This window comes from Mustela nigripes, chromosome 2 (genome assembly GCF_022355385.1).
Source record: "Mustela nigripes isolate SB6536 chromosome 2, MUSNIG.SB6536, whole genome shotgun sequence".
Taxonomy (NCBI): Eukaryota; Metazoa; Chordata; class Mammalia; order Carnivora; family Mustelidae; genus Mustela; species Mustela nigripes.
Genome location: NC_081558.1, coordinates 29239802 through 29261274, shown reverse-complemented (window position 1 = coordinate 29261274; position 21473 = coordinate 29239802). Strand labels below are relative to the sequence as shown.

Sequence of the window (21473 nt, the reverse complement as noted above, 5' to 3'; positions counted from 1 at the left end):
GCTTTTTGCTGCTCATTCCTTCCATCTGGGGTCAATTCCTTTTTATTCAAGTATGCCTTTTAGTATTTCTTTTAGCAAAACTACTATGAGCAGAAAACAATCCTTGTCCCTCCCTTGAAAAATGTCCTTATTTCTCTGTCATTTTTGAATGATAATTTGTTTAGCATGGCTATAGAATTTTTGTTGAACTTTTTTTCCCCTTAGTACTTTGAACATGTAATTTCATTGCTGTCTTGCTTTTATTTTTGCTGATGACAAGTTGTTTTGTAAGGAGTCTGTTTTTTCTCTCTGGTTGACTTTAAGGCTTTCTTTTTTTTTTTTTTTTTTTTTTTTTTTTTGACTTTAAGGCTTTCTATCTCCTGGTATTTTGTGGTTTCTTTCTGATGTATCTACCTGTGGATTTGCTTTTATTTATCTTGCTGAGGTCTCGGTGTGCTTTTTTCATGAGGATTCATGTCTTATTCTAGAAAATTTACATTCATTATATTTTCACATTTGTCTTTTCCTTTTCTTTGAGCTTGGCTATTTGGGTATATATGTACTTAAATTATCACCATATTTTTTTTTTCTTTCTTTCTTTCTTTTTTTTTTAATTAACACGTAATGTATTATTTGCCCCAGGGATTTAGGTCTGTGAATTATCAGACTTATACATTTTACAGCACTCACCATAACACATGCCCTCCCCAAAGTCCATAACCCGGCCACCCTATCCCCCCCCCCCCCCCCCCCCCTCCCAGCAACCCTCAGTTTGTCTCATGAGATTAAGAGTCTCTTATGGTTTGTCTCCCTCCTGATCCCATCTTGTTTCATTTTTCCCTGCCTGCCCCCCAAAACCCCTTGCCCTGCCTCTCAAATTCCTCATATCAGAGAGATCATATGATAATTGTCGTTCTCTGATTGACCAGTTGCACTCAGCATAATACCCTCTACTTCCATCCACGTAGTTTGTTGCAAATGGCAAGATTTCATTTCATTTGGTGGCTGCATAGTATTCCATTGTATATATATACCACATCTTCTTTATCCGTTCATCTGTTGATGGATAGCTAGATTCTTTCCATAGTTTGGCTATTGTGGACATTGTTGCTATAAACATTGGAGTGTAGGTGCCCCTTTGGATCACTACACTTTTATCTTTAGGGTAAATACCCAGTAGTGCAATTCCTGGGTTGTAGGGTAGCTCTATTTTCAACTTTTTGAGGAACCTCCATACTGTTTACCAGAGTGGCTGTACCAGCTTGCATTCCCAACAGTGTAGGAGGGTTCCCCTTCCCCCATATCCTTGCCAACATCTGTCTTATCCTGATTTGTTACTTTTAGTCATTCTGACTGGTGTGAGGTGGTATCTCACTGTGGTTTTGATTTGTATTTCCCTGATGCCGAGTGATGTTGAGCACTTTTTCATGTGTCTCTTGGCCATTTGGATGTCTTCTTTGCAGAAATATCTGTTCATGTCCTCTGCCCATTTCTTGATTGGATTATTTGTCCTTTGGGTGTTGAGTTTGATTAAGTTCTTTCTAGATTTTGGATATTAGCGCTTTATTTGATATGTCATTTGCGAATATCTTCTCCCATTCTGTCAGTTCTCTTTTGGTTTTGTTGACTGTTTCCTTTGCTGTGCAAAAGCTTTTGATCTTGATGAAGTCCCAGTAGTTCGTTTTTGCCCTTGCTTCTTTTGCCTTAGGAAGTGTTTCTAGGAAGAAGTTGCTGTGGCTGAGGTCAGAGTTTGCTGCCTGTGTTCTCCTCAAGGATTTTGATGGATTCGTCTCACATTGAGGTCTTTCATCCATTTTGAGTCTATTTTTGTGTGTGGTGTAAGGAAATGGTCCAGTTTCATTTTTCTGCATGTGGCTGTCCAATTTTCCCAACACCATTTTTTGAAGAGACTGTCTTTTTTCCACTGGACATTCTTTCTTGCTTTGTTGAAGATTAGTTGACCATAGAGTGGAGAGTCCATTTCTGGGCTCTCTCTTTTGTTCCATTGATCTATGTGTCTGTTTTTGTGCCAGTACCATACTGTCTTAATGATTACAGCTCTGTAACAGAGCTTAGTCTGGCATTGTGATGCTACCAACTTTGGTTTTCTTTTTCAACATTCCTCTGGCTATTTGGAATCTTTTCTGGTTCCATGTAGATTTTAGGATAATTTATTCCATTTCTTTGGAAAAAAATGGATGGGATTTTGATAGGGATTGCATTAGGTAGCATAGACATTTTCACAGTATTTGTTCTTTCAATCTATGAGTATGGAACTTTTTTCCATTTCTTTGTGTCTTCCTCAATTTCTTTCATGAGTCCTTTATAGTTTTCTGAGTACGGATTCTTTGCCTCTTCGGTTAGGCTTATTCCTAGGTATCCTGTGGTTTTGGATGCCATTGTAAATGGGATCTACTTCTTAATTTCTCTTTCTTCTGTCTTGCTATTGGTGTATAGAAATGCAGCTAATTTCTGTGCATTGATTTTATATACTGCCACTTTACTGAATTCCTGTATGACTTCTAGCAGATTTGGAGTGGAGTCTTTTGGGTTTTCCACATAAAGTATCATATCATCTGCAAAGAGTGAGAGTTTGACTTCTTTGCTGATTTGGATACCTTTTATTCCTTTTTGTTGTCTGATTGCTGAGGCTAGGATTTCTAGTACTATGTTGAATAGCAGTGGTGATAGTAGACATCCCTGCCATTTTCCTGACCTTAGGGGAAAAGCTCTTAGCTCTGATATTCATTGTGGGTTTTTCATAGTTGGCTTTGATGATATTGAGGTGTGTACTCTCTATGCCTACACTGTGAAGAGTTTTGATCAAGAAAGGATGCTGTACTTTGTCAAATGCTTTTTCAGCCTCTATTGAGAGTATCATACAGTTCTTGTTCTTTCTTTTATTAATGTATTATATCACACAGATTGATTTGTTAATGTTGAACCAACCTTGCAGCCCTGGAATAAATCCCACTTGTTTGAGGTGCATAATCCTTTTAATGTACTTTTGGATCCTATTGGCTAGTATTTTGGTGAGAATTTTCGCATCCGTGTTCATCAAGGATGTTGGTCTATAATTCTCCTTTTTGATGGGGTCTTTGTTGGGATCAAGGTAATGCTGGCCTCATAAAATGAGTTTGGAAGTTTTCCTTCCATTTCTTTTTTTTGGGAACAGTTTCAGCAAAGTAGGTATTAATTCTTCTTTAAATGTTGGTAGAATTCCCCTGGGAAGCCATCTGCCCCTGGACTCTTGTTTGTTGGGAGATTTTTGATGACTGTTTCAATCTCCTTACTGGATATGGATCTGTTCAGGTTTTCTATTTCTTCCTGGTTCAGTTTTGGTAGTTTACATTTCTCCAGGAATGCATCCATTTCTTCCAGACTGTCAAATTTGCTGGCATAGAGTTGCTCATAATATGTTCTTACAATTATTTATATTTCTTTGGTGTTGGTTGTGATCTCTCCTCTTTCATTCGTGATTTTATTAATTTGGGTCCTTTCTCTTTTCTTTTTGATAAGTCTGGCCAGGGGTTTATCAATCCTATTAATTATTTCAAAGAACCCCTCCTAGTTTCCTTGATTTGTTCTACTGTTCTTCTGGTTCCTAATTCATTGATTTCTGCTCTGGTCTTTATTATTTCTCTTCTCCTGCTGGGTTTAGGCTTTCTTTGCTGTTCTCTCTCCAGCCCCTTTAGGTGTAGGGTTAGGTTGTGTACCTAAGACCTTTCTTATTTCTGAGAAAGTCTTGTATCACTATATTCTTTCCTCTCAGGACTGCCTTTGCTGTGTCCCAAAGATTTTGAACAGTTGTGTTTTCATTTGTTTCCATGAATTTTTTCAATTTTTCTTTAATTTCCTGGTTGACCCATTCATTCTTTAGTAGGATGCTCTTTAGCCTCCATGTATTTGGGTTTTTTCCAACTTTCCTCTTGTAATTAAGTTCCAGCTTCAGAGCATTGTGGTCTAAAATATGCAGGGAATGATCCCAATCTTTTGGTACCAGTTGAGACCTGATTTGTGACCCAGGATGTGATTTATTCTGGAGAATGTTCCAAGTGCACTGGAGAAGAATGTGTATTCTGTTATTTTGAGATGGAATGTTTTCAATATATCTGTGAGGGCCATCTGGTCCAATGTGTCATTTAAAGCCTTTATTTCCTTGCTGATCTTTTGTTTAGATGATCTGTCCATTTCAGTAAGAGGGGTGTTAAGTCTCCTACAGTTATTATTGTCAATATGTTTCTTTGATTTTGTTAATTACTGGTTTATATAATTGACTTCTCCCCTGTAGGGGCATAGATACTTAAAATTGTTAGACCTTTTTGTTGGGCATACTCTTTAAGTATGGTATAGTGTCCTTCCTCATCTCTTATTATAGTCTTCTGTTTAAAATCTAATTTGTCTGATATAAGGATTGCCACCCCAGCTTTCTTTTGATGTCCATTAGCATGGTAAATTGTTTTCCATCCTCTCACTTTGAATCTGGAGGTGTCTTTGGACCTAAAATGAGACTTTTGCAGACAGCATATTGATGGGTCTTGTTTTTTTATCCATTCTCATACCCTGTGTCTTTTGATTGGGGCAGTTAGCCCATTTACATTTAAGGTAACTATTGAAAGCTATGAATTTAGTGCCATTGTAAAGCCTGTAAGGTGACTGTTACTGTATATTATCTCTGTTCTTTTCTGGTCTGTTACTTTTAGGCTCTCTCTTTGCTTAGTGGACCCCATTCAATATTTCCTGGAGGGCTGTTTTGGTGTTTGCAAAATCTTTTAATTTTTATTTGTCATGGAAGCTTTTTATCTCTCCTTCTATTTTCAATGACAGCCTATCTGAATATGGTATTCTTGGCTGTATATTTTTCTCATTTAGTACTCTGAATATATCATGCCAGTTCTTTTTGGCCTGTTAGGTCTCTGTTGTTAGGTTTGCTACAAATCTAATATTTTTACCATTGTATGTTACAGACTTCTTTTCTGAGCTACTTTTGGGATTTTCTCTTTGTAACTGAGACTTGTAAATTTTACTATTAGATGATGGGGTGTGGACTTATTTTTATTTATTTTAAGGGGGATTCTCTGTGGTTCCTGGATTTTGATGCTTGTTCCATTCACCAAATTAGGGAAATTCTCTACTATAATTTGCTCCAATATGCCTTCTGTCCCCCTCTCTCTTTCTTCTTCTGGGATCCCAATTATTCTAATAGTAATTCATCTTATGGTATCACTTATCTCTCAAATTCTCCCCTTGTGGTCCAGTAGTTGTTTGTCTCTCTTTTGCTCAGCTTCTTTAATTCTCCATCATTTGGTTTTTTTATATTACTAATTGACTCTTCTGCCTCATTTATTCTAGCAGTTAGAGCCTCCATTTTTGGTTGCACCTTATTAATAGCTTTTTAAATTTCAACTTGGTTAGACTTTAGTTCTTTTATTTTCTAGAAAGGGCTTTTATTTCTCCAGAAAAGGATTCTCTAATATCTTAAATGCTTTTTTCAAGCCCAGCTAGCACCTTGATAATTGTCATTCTGCACTCTAGTTCTGACATATTACTAATGTCCATTATGATTAGGTCCTTAGCTGTCGGTACTACCTCTTGTTCTTTTTTTGTGGAGAGTTTTTCTGCCTTGTCATTTTATCCAGGTAAGAATAGTTGAATGAGAGAACAAAATACTAAAAGGGTAGCAATGACTCCAGAAAAATATATACTCGCCAAATCAGAAGAGACCCTAAACTGGGGGGAGAAAATTGGGGGAGGGATATATATTATACTGGTGAGTAGAACAGAGCTGCACACTTGATTTGGGGTGTATTTTGGTCTGTTAGAAGAAACTACCTCCTGAAATTTTAAAGAAAGAAAAACTTAGATATATACAAAAATAAGGGTAAACACAATGAAGGGTGGAATATGACTGTAAAGATGAAAATTTCAAAAGATTCTAAAAAAGGAATTGATATGAAGTTGGTTGAAAAAAGAAAAAAAAAAGAGAGGAAAGAATGTAATCAGGCTGGCGACAATAAGAAAACCATCCGCTAGATTTCTTCTATTAGAAGAAATTATAAACCATAATTTTAAAGAAAAAAAAAACCCTATATCTATACAAGAAATAAGGTTAAATACAATGAAGGGATAAAATATAACAATGAAAAGTAAAGAAGATTTTTAAAAAGGTATTATTAATAAGATAAAATAGTTAAAAACCATTAAAATTGGAAAGAGGTAAAGTTTAAAAAGTAGAATAAGAAAAAAATAAATTAAAAAAAAATTAACTTTGAAAGACTAAAAGATCATGGGAAAAAAGCCATGAATTCTATGTGTTGCTTTCCCCTAGCTCTAGAGTTCTGCAGTTCTCATTGATCAGTGAATTTGGTCTTGGCTGGATGTTCTTGCTGATCTTCTGTGGGAGGGGTCTGTGGCAGTGATTCTGAAATATCTTTGTCCCAGGCAGAATTGCACCACCCTTGCCAGGGGCCAGGCTAAATAATCTGCTTGTGTTCACTCTTGGAGCTTTTGTTCTCTGAATGCTTTCTGTACAGTTTTGGAGGTGGAGAATGAAAATGGCGGCCTCCCAATCTCCGGCCACATAGGAGCCAAGAGTTTGGGACCCCACTTCTCAGTGCGCCCTCAGAGAAAAGCAGTCAATCCTTCCTATCTCCCTGGTCTCTGGTCATACTCTGTGCTCACCAGGCCTGTGACTGAGCATTTCTGTCTCTGGTGCATGGCCCCGTTTGGAGTCTCCAAAGCCAGCAGGTTCCTGGTGTGCACTCCCATGCTGCTGGAGGAGGAAGGAGGGGGTCTGCCCGGATCTGCTGCTTGTAGGGTCCCTGCTCGAAGAGCAGTGGCCCAATTGTGCCTTGGATCACGGTTTAAGGTAACCCTGAGCTGAAAGCCCACTGCTTCGCTCCATCTTTGCAGCTGACTTCCCCACTCTGATACCTGGGAGATCTGCTGCATTCAGACACCCCTGGTCCTTTTGTGTCCCTGCGGGTCCTGAGACCACACTGTCTCTGCAAGGGCTCCACTTCCCGCTTAGCCTTTGGAGCAGCGTCCCTCAGTGGAGCAGACTTCTTAAAAAGTTACGATTTTTTGCTCCACTACTCTCTCACTTGCCGGGAGCCAGCTCCTCCTTCCACGGTCTATCTTCCTGTGGCTTCAGATTCACTTCTCTGCACATCCTACCTTCTGCAACGTGGTTGATTTTCTGTTCCTAGAATTGCTGCCCTTCTTCTCTTCTATCTCCTGTTGAGTTTGTAGGTGTTCAGAATGGTTTGATAACTAGCTGAACTCCTGGGACCTGATGATATCTTGGTCTTCTACTTCTCCACCATCTTGGTCCTTCCAAATTATTACCATATTTTGCTTAGTTAGCATTTCTGTGTGTTTAAATTGGAAGGGCATACAGGTCGGTCTCTGTTTTCAGACCATAAGTCTCATATTTTATAAAAATGCAGTATTATACTATTTTATGTAGTTTTCCCCAAATTGTGTTTATCCCAGGTTATTTTTCTCCCAACACCATTGAAATCCATATAATAGGGGGAAGGGAAGATTTCTAATTTCTCATGGAGAGGCTTTATCTCGTGCATTAATATTCTAGGATTTATATCACAGCCCAGAAGTCTAGTCTTGGTCTTTAGTGGCCAGGCATCAGCAGTAATGGTTTCTTTGGTAAGGACTGAAGTGGGTACTTAGAACATGGAAGGAAAAGAAAAAGAACCATGGGAAAAACCATGGATTAGTTGGCCATTCCCAGCTACTTCACTATTATGAGATGTTAGGACCTAGACAAGAGTGACAGAAAGAGGGATATCCCAAGTAGTTTTGACCTTATGGTGTCACCATATGAGTAATGATGTACTGATATTCTATCAGCCCCTTGAAATATTAGTGTGACATAAATACTATTTCCTTGGAAGGACCATGTGCCTCGTAGAAAGGGAATGGGCTCCCCCATGTAAAACTTTTTCAGAGAAATGGAAATAGAGTGTGCAGAAAGAAGTTAAGAACATAAAATGCTCGGTCAGAGTGAGTGTGCTGTGCAGCGTTTACCAGAATTGTGTCTCTGCACTTTATTGGCCATTCCGATGCTGTTGAGGTGCTCATACCCCAAAAGATTTCACTATCCATCTGACCAGGGTGTCTGACTAAATTCTGGCCTGATGTGTGTGCTGTCTGCACTTGATGACAGTCTTTTTTTGGCCTTTTGTGAGGGATGTATGAGGCCCCGGTTACTTGGCCAGTGCCACAGACAATGGCATATGGAAATTCTCCTTAGAGACATGGAGAAGAAACGTTTGGTGTTTTACTCACAGATAACACCCTACTTTTGTTTTTATCTCTTTGCAGCTTTGAAGCTCAGAGAAGAAGGAAAATCCATTGAGAACAGTCTGTAAAGGTAAGTGTATTTATTACATGGCCTTGACAAACATTGCCTTTACAACATTGATTTTTCTTTTATTCAGAGATTTAAACACTCGGATTAAAGATACAGCTGACAGGACAACTTCCTTAACCACCTGCTTGTCCCCCCTCTTAGGCAAAAGTGCTGAGCAATAGTTAGCAGAGAGCAGGAGGAAATAAAATGATGTGCTGAGGGTAGCCAAATGCAATTGTATGCTTGCTGACTTTTGCTTTCTTCTCAGCAGTTAAGACATTCCAATGGAGCTCAGTTTACTAAGATTAATGCTAGCTGGAAAAAGAATGCACTCGTACCACTTCTAGTCGATGGTTAAATAAAACCAGCTGGCCAAATAAAGCATTTAAACTAAAATGCAGAGTGGCATTTGAATTGGGTTGGATGAAATTTATCATGGAAGTCAGTTGTGCAGTTGCGTGGAGAAGCTAGTTTTGTAGAAAGGAGAAAGCCAGCCAGTTTGGTGTAGCTAATTTCATTCTGCCCAGTCTCCGTGGACCCTAAGTGAGTTACAGGAAATGAACTTCCAAGTTCGAAGCAATGGGAAAAGTACCCATTGGCTTTCTGTGAAACATTACAATTGTGTTGGTTTTTACATGGAAAAATGTAATTGTTTCCTCTTTGCTAGGTATATTTATAAGCATACTGCTGTACAGCATTGTTCTTTGATTCATTGTTTAATTTCTGTTCTGCATGAAGTATTTTAATTTAAAGAATTCATTCTGGGGAATTACAGGGCTGCAGTTTCATCAAGAGTCTTTGGTGGCCAGGGTGAAATATGCCATAATTTAACATTTGTTTTCATCATCAATTATGTTTTTGACAATTTTAGGTTTTTTTTCCTGTCGTTTTTATTACAGCAATCATGACCGTGACCACTTAAGTTAAAGTTGAAAAGCCATTTTGATTTACCTTATATTTTAAGTTATTCCTAACTTTATGACAAATGTACTTCTGGGGCTGAATTTTTAATGTTTGTTTTGAGGGGGAAAAGATTTTTGCAGAGAAATTGGAGAAAACCTCTTTTGAATGATCAAAACATGAGGTATAAAAGCACCATTTGGAGGTTCTGCTTTGGAATGACTAAACTCTGGTGCATGAAGGATGGTTGGCATGGAATTTTTCTCTAATGGTTTTCAGGCATATAACTTACACACCTCTGGACCACTGAGCCACATCTTGGAGTAAAGCGGTACTTGATGGCATCTTAGAAATAAATTCTCATAAATTATTGGGGCTGGTGATGATGTGGCAAGCTTCAGAACCTTGCAGTCTTTAGGTACCGTTATGATGCTCCCATTTCTCATTGGAGAATGTTTTCACGCAGCACAGACCCTTTCCTCTGCTCTCAATGAATATCCTTTGTTAAATTGTTATTTTGGAGTCAGACATGGATTCAGTCCTGGGTTGACTTTTATTAACTGTTGGACCATGGGCAACTTATTTACCCACTGTGTCTTGGTTTCCTAGTTCATGAAATGGAGGTAGTAATATTGTTTTCCTCATAAGGCTGTTGTGAAGGTTAAATGAATTATTAGGTATTAAAGGCTTGGAACAGGTCCTGGCCCACGACAAATGCTCAGTATGTGTTAGTTGCTGCTGCTCTTGTTAATATTACTGTCATCATCATTATCATCAAATCAGCATCCTTCTGAATTGATTCATTAGACATTTTGAGAAGTCTGTGCTCTTTGGAAACTTCAGGATAATGTTTACAAAATGAGCGTGTCAGTACTAAAGAAGGACAAATTCTGCTTTGTCTTTAGGAATCAGAGGAAAAGATAGCTTTCAGCTAAAGTGAGAAGTGAGGCCTCTGGAAGTAAGAAGTTGTCAAGGTGAAGTTTTGTAGGCATCAGGGTAAATGCTTTCTTTGGCTGTGTGTAGACAATTATTAGTTAATAGAGTCTTCAGAAATTAATGATCTAACTGCTAGTTAGTTAGGTTCTTAAGGAATTTTTTTTTTTTTTTTTTTTTAAAGATTTTACTTATTTATTTGACAGAGAGAGATCACAAGTAGGCAGAGAGGCAGGCAGAGAGAGAGAGAGGAGGAAGCAGGCTCCCTGCTGAGCAGAGAGCCCGATGCGGGACTCGATCCCAGGACCCTGAGATCATGACCTGAGCCGAAGGCAGCGGCTTAACCCACTGAGCCACCCAGGCGCCCCGGTTCTTAAGGAATTTTTGAAGAAAGTCTTGGCAAGTGTAGAGGACTTGTCCCCCTTTCCCTTTCTTTCTCTGTCTTGTATCTGTTTTCCCTTCCTAACAGCACTTTGATTCCTTTTTGGGTGGTTAGATGAGTGGAACTGTAACCAGAGGCCATACCCAGCGGCCTATACTCGGCCTAGGGGTGGGTGCATGGTCACTAGCTTGATTAAGTGGGTGTTCATGTGCAGTTTCAGTTTTGAGCTAGAGGATTCTCCTTTCTCCCAGTGGGCATTTTGCTCTGAACATACCTACTGTGGGACTACCTTAGCAGTTCCTATTCTTTAGTCTCCATGTCTGTCTTGGCAGATGATGGTTGCTAAGCCTTATTTTCCAGTGGAAAATTAGGCTTATTTTCCATGATTCCCCCAGCCCCTAGTCTTCTTCCAATAATCCTCCTCAAATTAGCCAACTGGCTTCAGTCTTGGAACCGCAGAAGCTGAAGTAATAGTTGACGCAATAAGGAGCTAGATAATAAACAGGCTATGTTTAGAGGTTTACAATTAAAATATCATTCATTAGGGACGCCTGGGTGGCTCAGTTGGTTAAGCAGCGTCCTGGGATCGAGTTCAACATCAGGCTCCTTGCTCAGCAGGGAGCCTGCTTCTCCCTCTGCCTCTGCCTGCCATTCTGTCTGCCTGTGCTCGCTCTCTCCCCCTCTCTCTCTGATAAATAAATAAAATCTAAAAAAAAAAATATATATATCATTCATTACTTCCTTCCATCATGTGTAAGTACCTGAACGTTTTGTAGTGGGTTATAAAAGGTGCAGAGTTCTTAATTTAGTGTTTTAAAAGTGGGCCGTTTTGCTGGACTTCCCATGACTCCTGTGTTTGGTAGAGAGAAGTCACTTCTGGCTACTTCTCTAAGTTCTCAAAGGGTGTGTGTGTGTGTGTGTGTGTGTGTCGGGGGAGAGCTGGAAATGGCAAGAGAAGCAGAGAGATCTTCGCTGCAGTTTTGGGGGCCCTGGGCTGGGGATTGTGAAGGGACCGTGATTTCCTTCCCCCTACTCCAGCCTCCCCAAACAAAACTCATTACGTATTTTTCTGCTTTTCCCTGAATCTTTATTTTTCTTTTGAACACTTGCCTTGCCCTACTGAACACCTTCTTTTCAATTATTTTGGTCTCTGGCCTTCCTTGTGGTTTCTCGAGAATGGAATGGGCAAGTGCACTCCGTTTCCCCTTGTGTCTTGTTTGCTTACTACTTCTGTGTTCTGTGCAGTGCCTAGAACAAAGTTGGTTAATGATTTTTTCACAGGAACATCAATTTTGCACTCCTACTGTGAATAAGTAGCATGAGTGCCTTGTATGGTGGAAAGAGACTTACCTGACATGTTAGGAAACATGGTTTCTAGTTTGGGCGCTGCTGTTGGTAGCTTTATGATCCTGGGCAAAATACCCAACTTTTCTTAAGGTCTCAGCTGTAAAATCAGGATAACCTTTGCCCAGTCTTCTGCATCGAGGTGTTCTGAGGTTGACATAAACGTAATGTGTGTGAGAATGCTTAGCCAGTTGTCAGGTGCTGGCATAGCATCAGTGAATGATGGTGATGCTGATGACGATGATGCCATTTATGTTGAACAGATTGAAAAATCAAGGGATTTTTTTTTTTTTTAATATAAGGCCAAGTAGAAAAGGGACATAAATTTAAAAACCAAAAATAAAAATAAAACTCTACCTAGTACTTGTGCTGGACATTCTGTCCTTGCTCCTCTGAGCCCCAGGAGGCTACCCTCTCTTGTCAGCATTCCCTGGTCTACCTTGCTCTCCAGCACTGGGTGAAAAGCCGAGAATGTGAGTTTGGAGTATTATTCCCTACCTTCCGTGCAGCTCTGTGGTTGGCAGTGGCTATATCCCTCAAGGAGGGCTGCGGGTGCCGGGGACATAGTAAATGGTTATGGTAAACTTTCAGCGTCTGGGCATTTTGGTGGTACAGTTGGAAGGGTTCTATCAATCAGTTTTTAAAAAGCAAGTTTTGGTGAATTGAAAAACCTTATGGTAACCCTAGTATATAAAGACATCCAATATTATACATGTTTTGAATTATCTTTTAAAATTCACCTTTATTTTTGTCAAAGCAACCTATCTACCTTGTTTGAATAGAACAGCACTAAACAGCAAATACTGAAAAACTGCAACACCTACCCCCTCCTCCTGCATTTCTCCTACCCTTCCAGCCCACACCCCACAATTGGCAGCTTTCAACTCTGATACTTCCGGTGTTTATCCGTTGCCAAAAATGTGCTTATGCTGGGTTTTATTTCCCTGCTGTATTGATTTTAACAATAGTTCTTTGACAGTCCCCACAACCCCCTAACATAATTATATCACAATTTTTGCTTAAGTCAAAATTTAACACTTAAATTATCACGTTGGTCTGATTGGTAATGTGTTCTTTAATGTGGAACTCTTGGCCTTCCTTGTAATTAACATAGGCTTTCAAAATTTGCTTTCTTTCCTAGGCACCTACCTTATGAGGTGTAGGCAGTAATAGCATTTCCATTTTATAGATGTGTAAATTGAGTCTTGAGGCTGAAGTATTTTGCCCAGAGTCACACAGCTAGTAACCACCAGCCAGTCTCTCTAGAGGAAGTCTGCATTCTTAATCATGACGTTGTTTGCAAACACTGTCACTTCAGCTGTTATCCTAATGGCTCTGTTAAAGCAAAGCAACACTTTAGGTCTATCTTTCAGGTTCAGAATCAGTAGATCTGAGAAGGGTACCAATGTAGAAAGCTCCACAGTTGATTCCATTGATCAGCAGGGTCTGAGACCTTCTGTTCTATATCCTGTCATTACCTGTAATCACCATCCTCATCATCAACAGCATCACCACCACCTCCGTCAGCAGCAACAGAGGACAGTCTTGTGTTCTGTCACTGAGTAGAAATCCTGGTTTTAAAATTACAGTTAATTTTTCTTTTTTTAAGGTAATAGGAGTTGCAGGAATATATTGAATATATTAAGTTTGGCGGGTGCACAGAGGAACTGTGCCCTGTAGACGTGGACAGGGTATGTTTTCACCTCAGTTTGTTGTTACTTTATCTGGTTAAAAAAAAAAAAAAGGCAATAAGAACATTGTCTCTGTATTAACCCTGACCTTAAAGGGACTCATTTTTTTTTTTTTTCTGAGTCCCCTAAAATGACATCTAGGGGGAATACAAAGCTCAAGTAAAAGAGAAACTTTGATGTCTTTGTTCTGTTTGATTTTCACCCCCTTCCTCCCATGCTTGTGGCATTTCTTGTTTATCAGGCAGGAGAGAAGCAGTAAAATTTGGCCTGGGGTTTTCTCATCCCTAGGTGTGAAATTATTTCAGAACTATAATAATAATACTTTGCATTTCTATAGTCCTTTTATTTGAAGATCTAAAAGTATTCTGTTGGTGTTAATAGAGCTTCCCAGCACCCTCTGAAGTAGGTAAGTATTATTAGAGAAGATTTCCTCCAAGAATATTTTCACTTCATATCCCATGTGTGACTTGAAAATGCTCTTGTATTGTTTGGGAATCTCAACTATTTTAAAGTGCCGTGCATATATGGCACTTGTTTTCCTTATATTCGGTCTTCACTAATTCCCAACTATTAAGGGAAATAGAGTCCTTTTCCCATGAATAGGTGTGGCACTATCTAGCGAGAATTAAAATAAAAGTGTTCTGTTACTGGCTTTTAGTTGAATGTTTTTGAAAATATTCACTGATGTTCACCCACCATGGAACTATCTTACAGTTAATTTTTCTTTTTTTAAGGTAATAGGACTTGTAGGAATATATTGAATAACTAGTGGGAGTTTGACTTGGTAATGTGTCCTTAGGGAGCTCATGACGTGTCAAGCCAATTAAAAAGACAAACTGAGTTTGCATTCTGATTTAAAGGCTTAATTTTGAAAAATTGCTTTAAATGTTGCATACCTGAATTTTAATCATGCAGACCTTCCTACTTGGTTATTATTATTAATTTTTTTTCTCATAATGTTGTGAAGTTTCATCTTTGTGGTGCTCTGAGTGTCACTGATGCAGCATGTCTGCCATAGGACGTGTGAGTAGCAAGAATTTCCCGTCTCCTCCAAGGACCTTCTAGCCAGACTAAAAATCAAATTGATGTGAGACAGATTAACAGGAGAGAAGCACATTTGATTTAATACATGTGGAGAATCCATGTATGTGTTGAAACTCTGAAGATAGTCAGGCCGGATGAGATTATATGAATTAAGGAGAAGAAGGTAGGGCTTGGGAGTTTAAAGTGGAGGAATTGTAATTCACAGGGAGATGAAAAAGAGTAAATATTCGGTAACCAGATGTTTGCTGGACCTCCCAGAAAGAGTGGGTTAAAGAGAGGACTTTGCGGATACAGGCCTTGTTAGGTTCCTCCCTGTCTACGAGGTAAAGAGATTTCTCAAACCTTCTGGGTTTTGATTGCTTTTTAACTGAAAATAATTTTCATGTTAAAATGGTCCATCTTGGGGCTGCCTGCCCTTGGTCCCTACAAACAGAACATTCAAGAAAAGGACCTCTGTTCCTTAGTCCATGCTGGTCACCCTGAGAGTTTCCTCATCCATGCAGTTTTGGGTGGCCCTCTAGTTCTCTCCAAAGGAAGTTGGGCTCTTTTTCATTTCAGGGATTTAGTATTTATATTCCCAGAATCTCCTCATCATCCCCATCAAAAGTCCTATGACCTCCCTAGAGATCTGCCTGGGAATAGGGTTCTAGCCTTCACTACCTTAAGAAACTAGAAAACCTCTAGTTTCTCGCTGGTAGTATTCCACCTAAACAAGAATGAGGGAAACAGATGGTTTTAAACAACACAGTCCAAACTTGGTTTTATCCCTGTCCTTTTTGCTAGTGTCTAGCACATTCCCTTCCATGAAAGAAGAATCCTTAGTAGGGGCCAGATTTTGTGTGTGTGTGTGTGGGGGGGGGGGGTTGTTAGAGATTGCCTTCTAGTACTTTCTACACTTGGACAAAGGGAATGCAATCTCTGTCGAAGTTCTTAAGATAAGAGGGGAATATATAGGAGGGATAACAAAATGCACAACTTGGTATCGTTAAAATATGCTGCCCAACACTGAGACAAGGAGACGCATGAGCATTTGTGCTGTGCTTTATGACTGTCATGATGGAGACAGTGTCGGAGGATCACATGGTTAATTCTTTTTCCTGGCATTTCAGTTGTCTTCCTTTTAGGGAGAAATTCACTGAAGACCCATCATCTGTAGATTTGGAGGAATGTGGGTAGAACCATGAATCTCGGCACCATTTTCTCCTGAGTCTTTTGCTCAAAGGAGGTCACATAAATTTGTTGCTAATTATGTGAAGATAGATTTATCAGTGAAGATGCTTTTGGCTGCAAATAATTAGAAAGTCAATTCAAAATAGTTTGAACAATAAGGGAATTAAAAAAAAAAATCTTCCTACCCTCTCCATGTCTACCTGCTGAGCCCCATGGATGTCATGATTGATGGGAAGGCATTATAGAACCCGGGCTTTGAATGTCTGGAATCCAACCTTAATCCACTTTTCCCTGGTGCCAAGCAACTGGGGACCCACCAGGGTGCCTTTGATGGTTGTCACTGTGCAGCAGAGAGAGGATTTTGAGCTCTAAGCTGTTGACAGATTGCTAAGTATTGTCAATTATTTTGTGAATTTCTCTACCAGCTTATATTTGAACACAGAATAAAAGCTATCAGAATAAGGAAAATGAATTATCTTAAGGAACAAGATATCCCAAGGGGGCAGCTCCGGGTTATGGTAATATGGTGGCTCAACACTGTCATTAAACTCTTCATTTCTTGCTTTTTACCTCTGCCATTTTCACTGTTTTGACTTGGTCCTCAGACTGGCTGCTTTAGGGATTCTAAAATGGCTTATTCATTCTGGGGAGTCACCTGGACATGTGGTAGCATCCATTGGCATTAGAGACTATTTATTCTTTTTATTCCTTTTTAAAAACAAGAGACCTTTCCTGTAACTCCTCTAGCAGGCTTCTTGTGAGGTTACGTTTGGCTGATTGCAACCACATACTCCTTTCTAAATCAGACACTGGTACAGGGGATGGGATGACCTTGCTTGGCTTAGGTTGGTGCTTTCCAATCTAAATTTCTTCTTGTCAGGGTATATCGAGAACATGATAACATTTGGTCAGCATGTTTGGTAACTAGGGGGGCTGCTTACATCTGGAGGTGTCGTGTGTGTGTGTGTGTGTGTGTGTGTGTGATGGGGGTGTGACTGAGGGCTCTCACAGTCTTGACCCTGTTCTGCCCAGCTGCCTTAGGGGCCAAATAGATGGTATCTGAGCAGCTGTAACCCATTCTCTGCTTTAAGCTAATCAGGACTTACCCCTGAGTTGGGTTAATCTCACCTTCCCTAGTACATGGCTTTGTGGATGGAGGACTGTCCAATAAGATTGAGGTTTTACTTTCAAGGCACAAGAAGGGGTGGATGGCTGTTGGATAGGCCCTCAGTGGTGTCTGCTGTGTGGATATTTCTTGTTTTTGCATATATACCTAATCTCCTTCTTTGAATCATTAGTTCTTTATAGAGAAAGGACCAAGTTTTGCAAACGTTAACTGCTCAGTGATTATTTGTATATTGAATGAATGAATATGTATTAATTTACTTGACTAACTAATGCTTTCAACACCACTGACCTCCTGAAATGTGCCAGGAGTTCAAGAAACTCTTGATGATTTTACATCTAGGGAAGGAGACAGATCACAACTATTTAAAGAACAATACATATATAATTAAAAGTTAAGTCTTACTGCAACAGAAGGCAAAACAGAGCAGACCTCTTCATATGCGGTGGTCTGTGTGGGCTTGAGTTTATGACATTTTAGCTGAGATCTGAAGGAAGGGCGGTGGGGGGGAATCAGCCATGCAGACAGGGGAAAGAGGGTTCATAGTTTTTCACCCTTCTACTAACTAGCCCTTGGTTCAGAATCACTTGTTTTTAAGAAACAAACCAAAACAGAGACAAAAACAACAAAAGATGGCATTTGCTCTAAGACAACCAGCTAGCTTATGATTTGAGGACAGATTGGACTGAGGCTTCTGAGACATTGGACCAGGAAGTGGTTAACCCCCTGGCGCAGGAGCGGTAAATGGATAAACCACCCTAACTCTCAGTGGCTCCATCCTAAAGCACAGTGACTGACTCGGACTGCACATCCTCTCCCGCCACTTCTCCCTGCATACTTGCTGCTCTGCTCTGTGTGGCCGGTCCACCTTGACTATCCCTGCTGCTCCCTCATCCCTTTTATGGGGTGGGCAGAGACTGATAGGAATCACTTCAGCTTCTCTTCCCTGGGAGCAAGTATCTGAGGAGCTTGAGCTAGGTCAAGTGCTCGCACTTGCTGGAGTCAGCTTTGGTCTGGGCCCAAGGCCTCCTTATTTCTATTTAATCCCATGACTGGGAGAGATTCTCTGACAAGGTGCTGTATAGGGCAGGTGGATGGGTTAATCCCCTTGTTAAATGCTGCTTTTCAGGTTTTCCAACTTAAACAACTCTGGGAGGGCCCCAGTGATGTAAATAATTTATTTATTACCTGAATTACTTAGTTGAACACTGATGCCTATTGCTGGGCAGGGCACACAGTGGGTGCTTACCAAGCGGTTAGTGATGGTGAGAATAGCAGAGTGGACCATGAGATCTGGTAGTTCTTTCTTAATGGTGCAGGTCAATTATTTTACTTTGAATGGAATACTTCTCTGTTTTGCAGATGAAAAGCTTTTTTTTGTAAATGCCAGTCTGTATCTTTAAACTACTTTATAATCACTTTATTCACATTACAAAAAGAATACACTTGCATTTTAGTTTATTTGGGAAATGGATCCCTAAAAGAGAAGAAAGTCGAGATTGTTGGAGACCCTACTGCCCAGAGACGACCACTTATGGCATTTCGGGGTCTTTCTTTTCAGTTCGTTTTCTTTGTAGATAGACTTAAAAAAAAAAAAAAAAGGTATGTACTGCTTTTTCCCCTAAAAAAATGATAAGTATTGCTTCTTAAATTTGCATGGTGAACATTACAAATTCTTCTACTACGCCCTCATTAAGTGTGGCCCTGGATTCTGCCATGGGGATGTAGCCTATGGAAGCTGGTGTATAGATTGGGAAATCACATCTGTCACTGAATGTGCTTCTTAGGCTGGGACGGATTGGAATGCTGACCCTGAGGTTGTGTGGCTGTGCAGAAACTGAGCGGTGATCGTTGAAGTTGGTCAGAAATTAAGTTTCTGTGATAATGATCACTCTTGTCCCCCAGGCCACCACTTTCCAGAGGGTGATTTGCATGAAGCTCATTTTCTGTTTTGCAGGGAGGAGACTCAGCTTGAGCATCCCTGTCAGGAAAATAATCAGCATCCCCCTCAGGGTTCCAGGAAGCTTCTTTGCTGCTCAGGTCAGGGTGGCCCTGCAGACGGCACTTGCTTCTCCCGATAAAGCAAATGTAAGCATGCCAAATTGCTTTGCTCCAGCTTAACCCTACTCCAGAATGAATCCATAAATGCTACAAAAGGAAAGCTTATGAACATATGCTACACAGAACTCAGAAAGTGTCCTGCCTACTTAATCCTTTTCCTACTTCAGGGGGGAAAAAAAGTCTGTTTATACTTGAACTGAGAATTGAGGGATCACAAAAATGAAGATTGGATGCCTTGCTAGAAATCACCAGTTGTGTTTTCTCATTTCCCTTAGAGCCATGGGTTGATTTTTCAATACAGCTGTGTCAGTGGGGAAATGTACCGCTATCTCTAGAGTTTTTAGACTCACTCCCAGTTGTGTGACTGTGTCTAAATGCCTTTTGAGGAAATGCAGGTTTGCCTTGTTTAAATACAGAGTGTTCATTACGGTGGATTCTGAGGACCGGAGGCTGTCTCTTCATGTCATTATCTCCGCCCTCCCCGACTATGACTCCCCGTTTAGATTATTGCAGATGGCGAAAGGCACTTCTCCACCTCGTGTTCTTGGAGCAGTTCTTCCGTGGAGAGCTGCATGGAAATTACACTAGATGTGCACTAGCTCAGAGGTTCAGGAACACACCCTGGCACTTACCGGGCACATTCATCCTTCTGGTTCAAGATGATTCCCCTGCAAAACAGTTCATCTTTTTTCTTGCAGGCATATTTGCTTGCAGACACCCACAGAAGCTTTCTGGCAAGCTTTCCGGTCCCAAAGCAACTCAGATTTTTTTGATCCTGCTCTGCTTGCCGTGGGCCTCCCCACACTAGAGCTCTGGAGGAGACTAGCAGGTCGGCTTCACTCTCTTTCCCTTGCACAGAAGTGGATGCTATGTTTCTGCCTGTGTCTTATTTAATGTATGTCTGTATCTTCCGGCTCTCTCAGGCTAGGGGTCTACGGGGCCATCCGGTTTGACACCAAAGGCACTATCTGTGTATAGCCAGTCATAATGAATAACTGTAAACATGATTAGATGCCTGCCCGAAGGGGGTGTTAGCCGAGAGGTGTGTGAATCTGCTTGGAGGGGCAACAGCTGAGATGTCAGAGTAGTTTACCATCTCCTGGGTAGAGGCATCGGGAGAGTGTTCTCTGTCTGGAAAATATTACAGGCATCAGATCCTAACCTTCCCCTCCTGCGGCTGCAGGTGCTCATCCTTCTGATTTAGAAAGGAGGGATGCTGTCTGGGCATTATAAGTGTAGGGGATTCAGAGCAAGAAAGAAGTGAAACATGCAGGGGGCTTCACGATGGGAGTGAACTGTGGCCATCCTCAACCCAGGATACATTTGGTAAGGTGTGTTTATGAAGACTGTACATGATGCTGTTCCTGTGTATGCCAGTGGGACCTGCTAATCTGCTCCATTTTCTGTGAGCATTAAAAACTTCATACTCTGATACTGGTGTTAAAAAAAACAAAAATTCAACCAAGTAAATAAAAAAAAAATCTAATTGGCTTTATTAAACCGTTCAAGAATTGGGCAGCCTCCCAGCTGTCAATGTGAGGGGAGCTCCAAAGGGCTACCGACGGTGAAGGAAAGGATTTTGAAGGTAGAGAGGTGCGGGGAGGGGGAAGGAAATCATTAGCAAAGAATTCATTGTTTTAGGTGAGGTTGCCCTCCTAAGGTGAATGGAAGGGGTCTGTCAGTAACCTTTCTGGTGCTGACCAGGAAATTCCCACATTGACTGAGTAAAGGTTATGTTCTCTGGATGTTGAAACTGCAGTTAGGTTAGTTATTAAGTCATGGTTTACTGACTTGGGGCCTTAACCTAAGTGATGCCATTTGAAGCCTGTGGTTTTGTTTTCAACACTGGCAAACCAGAGAGGTATCAGGGCAGTGAATGAAAGCATGTGGGTGTTACACTGTAACAAGACATGAAACCGTTATGCCGTTGATAGTTTATCTTGGTATTGTGATCTGGTTCAAAAATGTTGCCAGCATCTTTGGCTTACCATATACTCTGGGCAATGTGGTAGTCAATTTTCTTTAACTCTCTGATTTAATTTTTATCACTACTCATGGGGCAGATGTTTTTCTTCAGAATTTAACAGATGAGGGAACCGAAGTTCAGAGAAGTTAACTAATTTTACCAAGATTGCACAGCTTGTAAGAAGGGGGCGCTGAGAAGAGAGAATACAGCAGATCCTTGTTCAGCTAGGGCAATGGAAGGGGAACTTATTTCTCCAAAAGGTGTACTGATGGGATTTTTGCTACATTCCTTGATATTTTTGGACAGGTTGGGATAATTTGGGCATTCAGGTCCTCCTTTTGGCAAAGCTGATTAATTTTCATTCATTCATTCATTCATCCATTCGTTTGTTCATTTATGGTTGATGAATTCAGATTCACTCACTTGCATTTTCTATAAATTAGGCACCTGTTTTGCTGAGAGCTAGGTATTAAGAGCAACGGAAAGATGATCAGAGAACTGAGAAT

General features: G+C 40.4%; 1 protein-coding gene across 13 annotated transcripts in view; it reads left to right on the top strand.

Moving 5' to 3' along the window:
• The window catches only part of FHIT (fragile histidine triad diadenosine triphosphatase), a 1435937-nt gene that overhangs the window by 30882 nt on the left and 1383582 nt on the right, over window positions 1-21473 (top strand). For 12 of the 13 annotated variants that reach the window (XM_059390064.1, XM_059390066.1, XM_059390068.1 and 9 more), the window contains one exon: window positions 8323-8371. The gene's annotated coding sequence lies outside the window, so the exon portion shown is untranslated. Of the gene's footprint in view, window positions 1-8322; window positions 8372-19007; window positions 19029-21473 lie in introns of those variants that run through there. The other variant, XM_059390070.1, reaches the window with a different exon arrangement.